Source organism: Chiloscyllium plagiosum, unplaced genomic scaffold, assembly GCF_037043375.1.
Source record: "Chiloscyllium plagiosum isolate Xiang-an unplaced genomic scaffold, Cpla_swu_hap1 HiC_scaffold_41, whole genome shotgun sequence".
Classification (NCBI taxonomy): domain Eukaryota; kingdom Metazoa; phylum Chordata; class Chondrichthyes; order Orectolobiformes; family Hemiscylliidae; genus Chiloscyllium; species Chiloscyllium plagiosum.
In genome coordinates, this window is record NW_028270179.1 from 18,900,962 (window position 1) to 18,914,138 (window position 13,177).

At 41.7% G+C, this 13,177-nt stretch overlaps 1 non-coding gene across 1 annotated transcript; it reads right to left on the minus strand.

Moving 5' to 3' along the window:
- Positions 1-12,455: 12,455 nt before the first annotated feature.
- On the minus strand, positions 12,456-12,537 carry trnal-uaa (transfer RNA leucine (anticodon UAA)). The gene is given in 2 exon segments: positions 12,456-12,490; positions 12,500-12,537. It is a non-coding gene; the product is annotated as a tRNA-Leu (tRNA).
- Positions 12,538-13,177: the final 640 nt, after the last annotated feature.

Sequence of the window (13,177 nt, forward strand, 5' to 3'; positions counted from 1 at the left end):
CCTGTCCAAATCTCTTTCTCAAAGCTTTTTTGCAATCAGTATCCTCATTGTGAATCACCAGTTTTCTCACTGCCTGTTTTGCAGCAAGCCATGAGTAAGGCACATGGTATAGCGGCCGTTATTTCAGTAGGGCGGGAATTCAGCCGGAGCGATGACACATTAACATTACGAGTGGTGTGAGTGAGACCACACTTGGAGTATTATCTGTACTCTCAAAGAAGACATTCTCACCATAGTCACACTGGCTATCAGGACTGATCCACGACTTAATAAGATCATGGCCGATCTGATCATCCTCAGTTCGATTTTCATGCCCATAACATCGATTCGCTTCCTGATTAAATCTTTCTCGATCACAGCCTTGAATGGGCCCATCATCCACTCCCCGTGCGATTAAAACTTCCATTCGTTATCGTCTGAGAGAAGAATTTCCTTCGCATGTCTTTGGGTACCTCCTTTTGACGAGATCAAGCCCTCCCAGCATAGATTCACTCCCACAAAGGAAATGACATCCCTTCAGTTTCCCTGACAAGTTCTGAAACAATCTTGCGTATTTGAATAGAGTTACTTCTTCTAAACACCAGTGAGTACAGGTTCAATCTACTCAAACGCTCCTTATGGGACATTCCCCCATCCCTTGAATGAACCTGGTAAGTATTCTCATAAGCAAGATTGGAAATTAGACTCCAAGCCAGGGGTGAAATCAGGAATGAGAGTCACCCCTCAGGCATTGATCGGCCTTCCACGAATCTGGTCTCCAAGTAGAAATAACAACTTTCGACGGAGCTTCTATGAAACTGATCAGGGCTCCATTTGATTCTCAGACTGTGCGTACGGGGTTGAGCAGTTATCTAAATCGGTAGTGATGCCTCGAGAACTATTCCGCTGGAACATTGAAAAACATTGTTCATGTCACAGGAAGAGTACTGAGTGCTCTTCTGGAATGCATAATATAGGAGCAATGCGATAGCACTGGAGGTAGCATACTGTTGGGGTACTACGACATGCATGCTGCCTGTGCTGAAGAGATTTAGTCATGAATTGAGATTTAGCAGACTGAAGTTGGTTTTCTTTGAACAGAGGAAATTGGGAGGACACATGACTGACGTGTATATACGATTAGAGGAATAGACAGGAAAGACAAGAAAGGATCCCCTTGATGCAGGGCTTAATGACGGGCAGCATAGATTTACAGGAAATGGGAGGATTTACATACTATATCGATTTTCTTTTAGCCAGAGCATGTTGGGAATGTACAAGTCACTGCCTGTCCGGATGGTCGAGAGGCAAAAAAGTATCTGAAGATGGTGTGATCCAAAATGCACGGACAGAAGACTGGAAAAACACAACAATCCAGGAAGCATGTAAGGATAGTCGAGGCAGAAATCCTCATAACATTGAAGAAGTTTTCAGACAATATATTATACGTTTTCAGACAATGGTTCAAGTCATTAGCTCCCTGAAAGTGTAGTCAGCAGGTTTGGTACCACACCTTTGGAAGAATATTTTGCTCTTGAAGTGAATGTTGTGCACGTTCACAAGAATAATCCCAGGACTTCAGAGGATATATTCTGAGGAACGCTTAGACAAATTATGCTTGTATTCTGTAGAATTAAGTAAGTATTTTTGAAGAATTGGATGTCGGGTTGTTTGTGAGATTGCAGATACATTCGCTGAGCTGATGTGTTTTCCTGCTGGGTAAGATCATTAGTGAGCCTCGGGTGAAGTGTTAGTGCTCTGTTAAGGCTGGTATTGACGTGCCGCCAGAGACGACCAATACTGTCTCATGTCCAGCCACACAGACAAAGACGGACACAAATTCAATTGGGACAACCTAACCATCCAGCACAAGCAACGTAGCGAACCGCAAGAGAGTTCCATAAAGCCTGCAACTCAAACCGAAACTCTATCCATCAACGTATTGAACTGGATCACGTGGACAAACCTTTCAGATGCATAACCGGAAGTACCAGAAAACTGATGCACAGAAACAGCAGGCATGACAACCCACTAAAGCTTCACTGCAGGTACACTTACGACTTGTCAAAACGTCGGCAGAAAAACACATCAGCTCGCAAATAAATCTATGAACTCGGAAATTAGAATGTTAAGGGGTATATAACGAAAGGCTTCTCGATAGTAACAGGGAGAGATAGGATCGATAAACTTATAGTATTTCTACTGAGTGAAACTGAAGTCAAGAACGAGCAGTGACAAGATCCTGGAATTGTCTCTGTAAGGACATTATGGGTTTACCTGCAGCACAAGAATTACTTCTGTTTAAGAATTTGGTTCGCCACCACCTTCACAAAGACAACAAGGGACTAGCAACAGCTACTGATCTCAGCCAGTGACGCCCACATCAAAATCTAAGAATTAAGGCCCTTTCTAAGAATTAAGGAATTCAGCAGAGATAATAGAAAAAAAAACTTCTACACACAAATATTAATGTCGGCTCAAATTCCCTGAAACAAATGGCAATCAGTTGTTAAATTTAACTTGGACATATAGTTTTTTTTAATTTAGGAATGGCATCAATGATGTGGGTCCAATGCAAGGGGATAGAGTTATTGCACAGATCAGCCGTGTTCTTATTGAGGAACTGAACTGGCTTGAGGGGCTGAATACCCTCCCCGTTCCAATAAAGAAATTTATTTCATCTTAATTCATTCAATCTTTTCTCAGTCCAGTATCTGTGTTCAATTTCTGATGTAAACGTGGCTTCAAGTGGACAGGGCCTGGGAAATGAATATTCAAGGCTGCACGTGCTATCGTAAGGACAGACTGATGGGCAGAGTGGGTGGGGTAGCCATGTTGGTAAGGGATGATGTTCAGTCCCTTGCGCGGGGGGACCTAGAATCAGGGGATGGAGAGTCAGTGTGGAGAGAGCTGAGAAATACTAAGGGTACAAAGACCCTCTTGGGAGTTATCAACAGGGTGCCAAACAGTAGTTTGGATGTCGGATGTAAGTTAAATCAGGAGCTGAAATTGGCCTGTTGCAAAGATGTTACTACAGTTGTTATGGGGGATTTCAACATGCAGGTAGACTGGGAGAATCAAGATGGTATTGGATCTCAAGAAAGAGACTTTGTGGAGTGCCTCAGAGATGGATTCTTAGAACAGCTGGTGCTGGAGCCGACCAGGGAGAAGGCAATTCTGGATCTGGTTTTATGCAACGAACCAGAATTGGTCAGGGACATCGAAGTGACGGAGCAATTGGGAAGTAGTGACCATAATACAATAAGCTTCAATCTGCAATTTGAGAGGGAGAGGGTACAATCGGAAGTGACAATATTTCTGTTGAATAAAGGGAACTATGGAGCTATGAGGGAGGAGCTGGCCAAAGTTCAATGGTGCAATACCTTAGCAGGGATGACAGTGGAGGAACAATGGCGGATATTTCTGTGGAAAATGCAGAAGTTGCAGGATCAGTTCATTCCAAAATGGAAGAAAGATCCTAGGAGGAGGCATGGGTGGCCGTGGCTGACGAGGGAAGTTAAGAAACATATAAAGTTAAAAGAGAAAATATATAACATAGCAAAGATTAGTGGGAAAACGGAGGACTGGAAGCTTTTAAGAACAAGAGAGGATTACTAAGAAGGAAATATGCAGAGTAAAAAATGAGGTTCGAAGATAAACTGGCCAATGAGATAAAGGAGGATCGTAAAAGTTTTTTTAGGTATGTGAAAGGCAAAGAAAATGGTTAAGACTAAAATTGGGGCCTTGAAGACAGAAACAGAGGAATATATTACGGGGAACAAAGAAATGGCAGAAGAACTGAATTGGTAGTTCAGATCTGTGTTCACTGGGGAACACGCAAGCAATCTCCCTGAGGTAACAGTGGCTGAAGGACCTGAACTTAAGGGAATTTATATTTGCCAGAAATTGGTGTTGGAGAGACTGTTAGATCTGAAGGTTGATAAGTCCCCAGGGCCTGATGGTCTACATCCCAGGGTACTGAAGGAGGTGGCTCGAGAAATCGTGGATGCGTTAGTGATTATTTTCCAGAATTCGATAGATTTGGGATCAGTTCCTGCGGATTGGAGGGTGGCTAATGTTGTACCACTTTTTAAGAAAGGTGGGAGAGAGAAAGCAAGAAATAATAGAGCAGTTAATCTGACCTCAGTGGTGGGAAAGATGCTGGAGTCTATTGTAAAGGATGAAATTACGACACATCTGGATAGAAGTAACAGGATAGGTCAGAGTCAGCATGGATTTATGAAGGGGAAATCATGCTTGACTAATCTTCTGGAATTTTTTGAGGAAGTAGCTCTGAAGATGGACGAGGATGATCCAGTAGATGTAGTGTACCTGGACTTTCAGAAAGCTTTTGATAAAGTCCCTCATAGGAGGTTAGTGAGCAAAATTAGGGCGCATGGTATTGCGGGCAAAGTCCTAAATTGGATTGAAAGTTGGTTGGCTGATAGGAAACAAAGGGTAGTGATAAACGGCTCCACTTCGGAATGGCAGGCAGTGACCGGTGAGGTACCGCAGGCATCAGTGCTGGGACCGCAGCTTTTTAAAATATATGTTAATGATATAGAAGATGGTATTATTAATAACATTTGCAAATTTGCTGATGATACTAAGATGGGTGCCAGGGTGAAATGTGATGAAGATGTTAGGAGATTACAGGGTGATATGGACAAGTTAGGTGAGTGGTCAGATGCATGGCAGATGCAGTTCAATGATGATAAATGTATGATTATCCACTTTGGTGGCAAGAGCAGGAAGGCAGATTACTACCTAAATGGAATCAATTTCGGTAAAGGGGCAGTACAGAGAGATCTGGGTGTTCTTGTACACTAGTCAATGAAGGTAAACATGCAGGTACAGCAGGCAGTGAAGAAGGCTAATACCATGCTGGCCTTCATAACAAGAGGGATTGAGTACAGAAGCAAAGAGGTTCTTCTGCAGCTGTACAGGCCCTGCTGAGACCACACATAGAGAACTGTGTGCAGTTCTGGTCTCCAAATTTGCGGAAAGACATTCTGGCAATTGAGGGAGTGCCTCGTAGGTTCACGAGGTCAATTTCTGGAATGAGGGGATTACCTTACACTGAAAGACTGTAGCGACTGGGCTTGTATACCCTTGAGTTCAGAAGACTGAGAGGGGATCTGATTGAGACATATAAGATTATTAAAAGATTGGACACTCTGGAGGCAGGAAACATGTTTCCGCTGATGGGTGAGTGCCAAACCAGAGGACACACCTTAAAAATACGGGGTAGACCATTTAGGACAGAGATGAGGAGAAACTTCTTCACCCAGAGAGTGGTGGCTGTATGGGATGCTCTGCCCCAGAGGGCAGTGGAGGCCTAGTCTCTGAATTCATTTATGAAAGAGTTGGATAGAGCTCTCAAGGATTGTGGAATCAAGGATTATGGAGATAAGGCAGGAATAGGAGACTGATTAAGGATGATCAGCCATGATCATATTGAATGGTAGTGCAGGCTCTAAGGGCAGAATGGCCTACTGCTGCACCTATTGTCTATTGTCTATTGTGTAAACGTCTGGGAGACCCGTTTATTTTTTGATTACAGCTCCAGTCCATCTCATTTATGAATCTACATCTTATAATAACGAATAATGCATAAGTCAGAACTGTGCCAATGGTTAATATACGTGAGCATATAAAAAGACGATCTGTGCTCTTGTTTTTCCATTACCCCTCAGAACTACAGCACCGATGTGGGAGATGGTGCTGTGCTGCTTGGAGTTTTGATGTCAATGGAAGCCGCCATTGGTAGTTCTTTTATCTGTTAATGTTCACTGCAGAGGTTTATACATCTCTCCATTGGCAAACAGAGGAACGAGGTTTGGAGAATTTGTCACTGTGCTCGTTAAGTGTCTGCTGCCGTTCACGTGTGTGCTTCTTCCACCAGCCCATCGAACCTGTTTTAAAATAGGGGTTTGATATCATTGGTTGGGAAGATGGAATAAAAGGGTTTTGGATGAGAAAGTGGGAACAGGGGATTCAGCTGGATTATCAGCCATGGTCATATTGAGTCATGAAACAGTCTAGACGTTTCAGCTGGCCTCCTCCTGCCCGAGGTTTCCTTGTTTTAAATTTCTGATGAAATGTCAGTTATGGTGAGAGATGATTGGCCTCCAACAAGCGTGAGCCTATTGTTTCAAATTCCAATCAGTGAAATGTCTGTCCTATTTTTTCCATTGACTGGCAATGTCAGTAGGTTATGTCCATTAGTCAGAAGTAAATGTAGGGTGATAGGACTGGGGAATGGATCTGCATGGGTTATTCCTCGGAAGGTCTATGTCGATCTTGTCGGCCAAAGCGCCAATTTCTACTCAGTAGGGATTCTATGATTCTATATTATGCCTGATGTCACTCTGAGACAAACGCGGAGTTTCCATCAAAGGCATTCCCTCTCGCCTCACCTCTCCAATGCAATTCCTTTCAACTTCTGGAAAAGTCTAAAAGTAGATCTGAATTTGATTGCTCCATGTGAATACCACACCGAACATCAAAAACTGGTGTCGACATTGCATGGATCAATTGGCCTATGACATTGCCTGTCTCTTTGCTGAGGAGGGTCGATGGCTGAGAGAAAAATGGGAACTGATCAGATGAGCTAATTATTTTCATTTGCTTTATTCTGAGCAGAACTGACGCGATGTATTTCGCATAATATTATGTCTCTGCTAGTGTCCGTGTGCAGATAACATAGAGTGTCCTCATCACACACACGCAAAAGTTGAAGATGGGGGATACTCCAAGAGCGAGTGGAAATATTTGCAGTGAATGTCTTCAGAAACTTGTGGACATCATTCTGTTGTGAATAGATTAGATTGAAAACAGTTATCCTGGCACCAAAGGAGTCGAGACACTAATTCTGAATATCGTGCACTGTGCTTTGCCATAGGATCCAGCCTTGATGTGTAATGCTCAGGCATCACTTTTGAAGGTGGTGTATGTGGAATTGTCACAAAAGTTTATTGTAGATCAGTTGTCAGTAAAACACCCATCAAAATGAATGAGGTGCGAATATCTAATGAAGCATATCGATGGGGCAATCACTTTTTGACCTCTAGCTAATGAATCTTTATTGCAGCTTCTTCCCCTTGGGCCACATCTTCACGAATAAGAACACATAGCAAAGAAAACTACAATGCAGGATCAGGCCGTTAGGCCCTCTAAGCCTGCGCTGAATCAGATCATTTGGCGAAATCTGTCACCTAATTTCGAAGGATCTGTATGCCTCAGCTCCCTTGCTATTCATGCATCTGTCTGGATGCATCTGAAATAGTGCTATCGTTCCTGCTTCTACCAGAGTCTCTGGCAAAAGTTTCCTGGCACCCACCACCCTCTGAGTAAAGACATTTCCACAGGTATTGCCCTGAAATATTTCGTCTCTTACTTTGAACTCGTCTCTCTTAATAATTGGGCCCCCACTCTGGGAAAGGACTTCTTGCAATCCACCCTGTCAGTACCTCTCCTGATTGTGTCGGCCTCAAACACATCCCCCCTCAACCTTCGTCTTTTTAATGAAAGTAATCGTAATGTACTCAACAGCCCTTCATTGCTGGCTGCATCCAGACCAGACAATATCCTGGCGAAACGCCTCTCCATCCAGCCATAACCTCTTGGTAATAAGGCGATCAGAACTGCACAGAGTAACGCATATGTGGCCCCTCAAAAGTCGTATATAACAGTACATGACCTGTCAACTCTTATACTGAATACCGCGTGCAATGAAAGAAAATATGTCCAATTCCTTCCTTTCCACTCCATCAAACTGTGTTGCCACCTTCAGAATACATTGGACCTGAGCACCCAGATCTCTCTATGCATCAATTTTCCGCAGGACATTTCCATTTAACGTATATTTCACTCTCGAACTGGATCTTCCAAAATGTATCATCTGGCAATTGTTCGGTTTGGACTCTATTTGCCAAATCTCCGATGTGTCTAAGTTCTGCAGCATTGTCTGCCAAATATCTTCACTAACGGCTGCTCCACCAACCTTACTTTTATCTGCAAATGTACTCATCAAATTACCTATACCTTCCTCAAGATCATTTCTGTAAATCATTTAGACGTTAGGGCAGAATTGTTTTTACTGTTGTTTAAAAATCAGCGAGTGGAAATTCCATCTAAGTAAACACCTATTTGAAGCCTTCAGAAATCTGATTGTGTCACTGGTTCATTCCCGGTTTCTCTGAATAAAGATTTACCACCCAATGTATCCTTTCATTGTTTAAGGGAGAATGCTGTGTCAGATTCAAAATTTATAGGAACCTGCAGCTCACAACAGAGGGTGAGGTTTGATTGCAATCTCAGAGATTTTAACGGGAATGGATAAGGAGTTGGGATCAAAACTTCCCAGCGTTCTAACATTGAGAAAATGGTTTTCCTCTGAGGTTAGATATACTTATGAGAACAATAAATAGATGAATTTGGTATCGTGGATCTATTGATTTGTTCGGATTCTGGAAAATTTTTACTATCCATTCTGGCTATTGTTTGGGTCGCAGGTAAGTGTCTCAATCAGGGTTTGGATCTGGAATGCAAGTTTTACGCAAGAACGCACTTGTCCCTTACTCTCCTCTACTGCCGAGGTTAGTGTTCCTGCGAAATATTTATGTAAAACTGTAAAATATAGTTACATAGATTTCCGTATTACTATTCTTCAAATGTGCAGACTCACACCTTCTTCAAACAGAAATAGCAAAATAAACCAAATCTATCACTCAGTCCTTCAATTCGTAATACATTGAATTTAAAATGTTCAATGACACTCAAGATTTCCCAACTGTTCCAAACAAGAGTCTTGAATAACTGGACGTGGGCACTAAGTTTATACGTTATCTCAAAATTCCGATTTATTATTCATACATTCCCTTTGGTAAGGCAATGATAAAGAGCATGATAATCTAATTAATGACGATAAATTATTCATATTAATCGCAAAATCCCTTGAACATTATATCCACTCATGTTTAGACAGCCAGTGTGGAGAGAAGAATTACAAAGAAAATGAAATAATTGTAATTTGCAAGTTCGATTCATCAGGTTCAGATGATGGATTCCATGACTTCTTAGTGCAATAAATTGTTCGTAAAATCAAAGCTGCATCTATAATTGGTACGTCACGGGTGATTGCATACTTTTTCAGTACATTTCGTCCAGTAATTTCTTCTTACTTTTGTCAGAACGTTCAACAGTTGTTGAAGTGGACAATAAACGAGACAGAGTAAAACATATCAGCCAGTTCCAACGATTTCAAAAATCACTCAAATCCTGCCAAAACCAGGCAGACGGTCTTTTCTCCTTTTTATTTTTATCAATATTATCTGTGTTGGTCGGTAAGCATCTGACCTCCCTTGATTAGCAAAATCAACAAGCAACTAACTGACTATGCAGAGGATAGCAAGATTCGATGTTCAATCATCCATAGCATTCCCCATATTTGTAATCGATTTCCATTATCTTCCAGCTCATTTGTCAATGAAACAAATCCCTGTGCATTTTACGCGTTTTTGACACAGGTAGCTGTTCAAATTTCACTTCTCACCTCACAATCAGATCCATCAGAAATATCGATAATTAGCGAGGGTCTCTCCAATGTTCTCTGCTGTTTCTGCACTGGCAAGTGCGTACTATGTGATGTTCGATTTGAAGCTATGTGTCAGTGTCCCACTCTAATCCTTTTTCAAATCTTTGGAAAACCCCAGTACATTCTCTTCACTCATCAGCATGCACTCTGCTCAATACCCACAGAACATCGTCCTGAACTGCAACTGGAAACAATCGCATTATTGGCACAAGTCAAGACTACGATTTCAACCAACTTTGCCTCCAGCCATTTCCATCATTGTCTCTAATTCCAATCCTCCGAAACTCATTGCAACTTCAAAACTCATTGTTAACTTTGTTAAATCCACACTCTGCTTGTCCAAACGTTTCCCAGGGAAAGTCCAAAGATATACGCTTCCAGCAAATTCCATGGTTGTCAGTCACTCATTAGCACATATCAAGTCCTGTCACCATATGACTCCTGTGTTCACGTCGATCATGAGGTGGCATCCAGGTGAGGTCTCGAATTTAAAATTCTCATCACTGCGTTCTACTCCCTCAATAATCATAAAATCCGCTCAACACCAGGGTCTAGCTCTTTTCACAAATTGTTGTTAATTTCCCATTTTCAAATTGATATCCTTGTCTTCCATCACCCTTCTCAGTGTCTCACCGTCTGTATTCATTGTGCCATTTTTTTTTCTGATTCTCTCTCATACACACTTTTCCTATTTATCACAGACTCACTTCAGACGACGGGACTGTTGTCTGCCATTCATCTCATCAAGTACTTGACATATATATTGAAATTTGCATCCCTCCATTTCCATTCCCATTTTATTGGACACCAAAAAATCTATGATTTCTTCCTTTCCATCTCAAGGATTGAATTTTGGAAGAGATTGTGTCATATTCAATTTCAGCGAGGAAGTTTCAGATAAGGACAGCTCTCTCCATGATAACATGTTGAATCTTTCACATCTGCATCTTCGTTTGTTATTTGATACTTGTTTCCTCCCTGCACCCAAACTTTAAGAAAACATCATCAATATCAGTCTCATCATTTGATAGGGAAATGTTCCACAAGATACTCAACAACAAGAGGATATTTCCTCATAGAATTGGTTGGGTAGTTTGGTTTTGTACACGTGCAAATATAGAAGAATGGGTGTCACCTTTAAGGAAGTTTCCAAGATTCTTCGCTGAAATGACAGGCTCCGTGTGGAGAGTGTGTGGGACAGGCTGGTACCGTAGGGCATAGCCTTACTAGAATGTGGTATGCATTTCAGGCAGAGATAAGGAGAAATAGTTTTTCTCATAAGCTCGTGATTCTGTAGAATTCTTCACTGCAGAAGGCTGCTGCGATTGAGTCATCAAGTGTATTCAAAGGTGGGATAGACAGACTTTTAATCAGGAACCGAATCGAGGGTTTTTGGAATAGGGCAAGAAAGTGATTTTGTGGGAGATTGGATTCAAAGACTGAATAGTGGAACAGTCTAGACAGAATGAGTGACCTTATTCTGCTCCTACATCTTATGATTCTAAGAAGCCGATTTTGGTGAAAGTCAGGGAAAGTAATACATTTTGGGCACAATGCATTTTTAATACAGATCATGTTCTTATCAACACGAGCTGAGGTATTCGAATCTGAATCGTCACTATCATGACTTTCCTCCACTGATTTTCCTTACGTCTCCATTAACTCCTGGTTGCTCCAGGAATTGCCGTGTATTAAGCTGCTATGCAGTCTAACCAGGCTTCTCGTTGAAAGGAAATTCGGATTTTCTCGAAGATGTTTTGCCTTGCACTCATCAGGCCATTTCGCACGAATATGAACTGAGTTGGGAAAATCACGTTTATTCTGCATGACAGCCGATCAGGGATTAGTTAGTTCATGGTCACTGATTAGTCTGGGTGCGCCTGTCGAAAATAAAACTATTGATGCGAAATGACACTAAAGTATCAAGTTTGGTTACGTTTAAACTATGAGCTGTGATCCTCATTTGTCAGTACACGCCTGTGGGGAACGCAACCAAGGATGCAGATTGAGATTTATATATCAGGCTTAATGCATTTAAACTGGACAATGTGAATCTGACAAGTCAGGGTCTTCCTGTTGACAATACATGCATTGATCCAGATTGTCAGTTAGCTGCCAGGCTTTTGATGAACTTTAAATTCGTCTGTGAGAATCTGATCTGGAGGTCTGCTCCCTTCGGAAATGCACCCATTGAAGTTATCTGAGAATCAACTGCAAGGATTCGTGAAATTTAAACTGTGCAATAAAAAGCTAGTTTATCTGAGATACAGACCATCAATTAGCGTTCGCTTAGTTTGTTGATGTGGGTCAGGTGACGGAAACTGGGATCTATACCTGTCAATTCTCCCAGAGGCGCTGAGGTGAGTTAAACCATTTGTTAAGCACATTTATCTTCACGACATATGATATTTCCTTTTGAATCCCGAACTGTTTTCGGCGCCATTTCCCATTTAAGAGCCTGTTGCTCAGAGTCAGTGTAGTTATTTCACTAAAATGTCTATTCAACAGCACCCATTTCTCTCAATTTTCATAAAAATAGACATCAGGGCACGTTGTGATTAACGTAGAAACTTCACAACAAAATTCAGCAAAGTATGCGGAAATATAATTTACCTCTCTTTAACTCATTCCTGAGCTCTCTGTGTCTTTACAGAGTGGGTGCACTGTGAAGCCAATATGTTAGAATTTCCAGAGCTGAAGAATATCTACATAAGGGTATGGCAAATATTTGTAGATGCACACTGAGTATTTAAAGTATTGTTTTTATTCTAAAGTGACTCCGGAGCCTCATAGAATCCGATTGGTAAAACAAGTCATTCAACCCATCACATGCACACCAGATGTCTGCAGGGTACCATACCGTGCAGAAGAACCAAGCTGGTACCAGTGGGATTCGAACCCACGTTTCTGAAGAGATTGGAACTTAAATCCAGCGCCTTGGACCGCTCGGCCATGCTACCACTGCAGCAAAATGTCAGCATATTTGGTCTTGTGAATGCTGACTGCCCCGAGCTGCTTGAAGATCATTGGCTGGTACTTCATGTATCAAAGCATGTATACTCTTCAGACTGATCGCTGGTTTTGTGGGACGGAAGCTGCCACTGTCAAGACATTGTTCTGAACAATATTCGATTTTCTGCATTACATTCTGACCCGATGCGTTCCATTTGTCTTGATTCTGCTCTGAACACTTTCACCCTCAGACACATTTTAACAGCCAGATGAGCCCGCAGGAGACTCCAGGTCCACAGAACTGGGGAGAGTAACACAGATCCAGAAATGGTGTGTCGAAGAAAATCTATCATTTAACTATTTGTGCTCTCGGCTAATTTTATATTTTTCTTGTCAACTTTAATGATGTATTCACTGTGGACGTGATTGCATTTAGTCAGTGATGTATCATTTGGGATATCTAGCCTTGTAAATAAAATAGTTTCCATGCTGAAGGTCTTGAGCTGCTGCACTAACACTCTTATTTATGCTGTGACACAGTCTATTTTTCGAAATCAGTTGAAAAATATGCTGAAATATGCCTTCACTATTCTCATAAAACAGGTTCGATAAGGAGATGAGCAATAAAAGGCCGATAAAAATGGATTG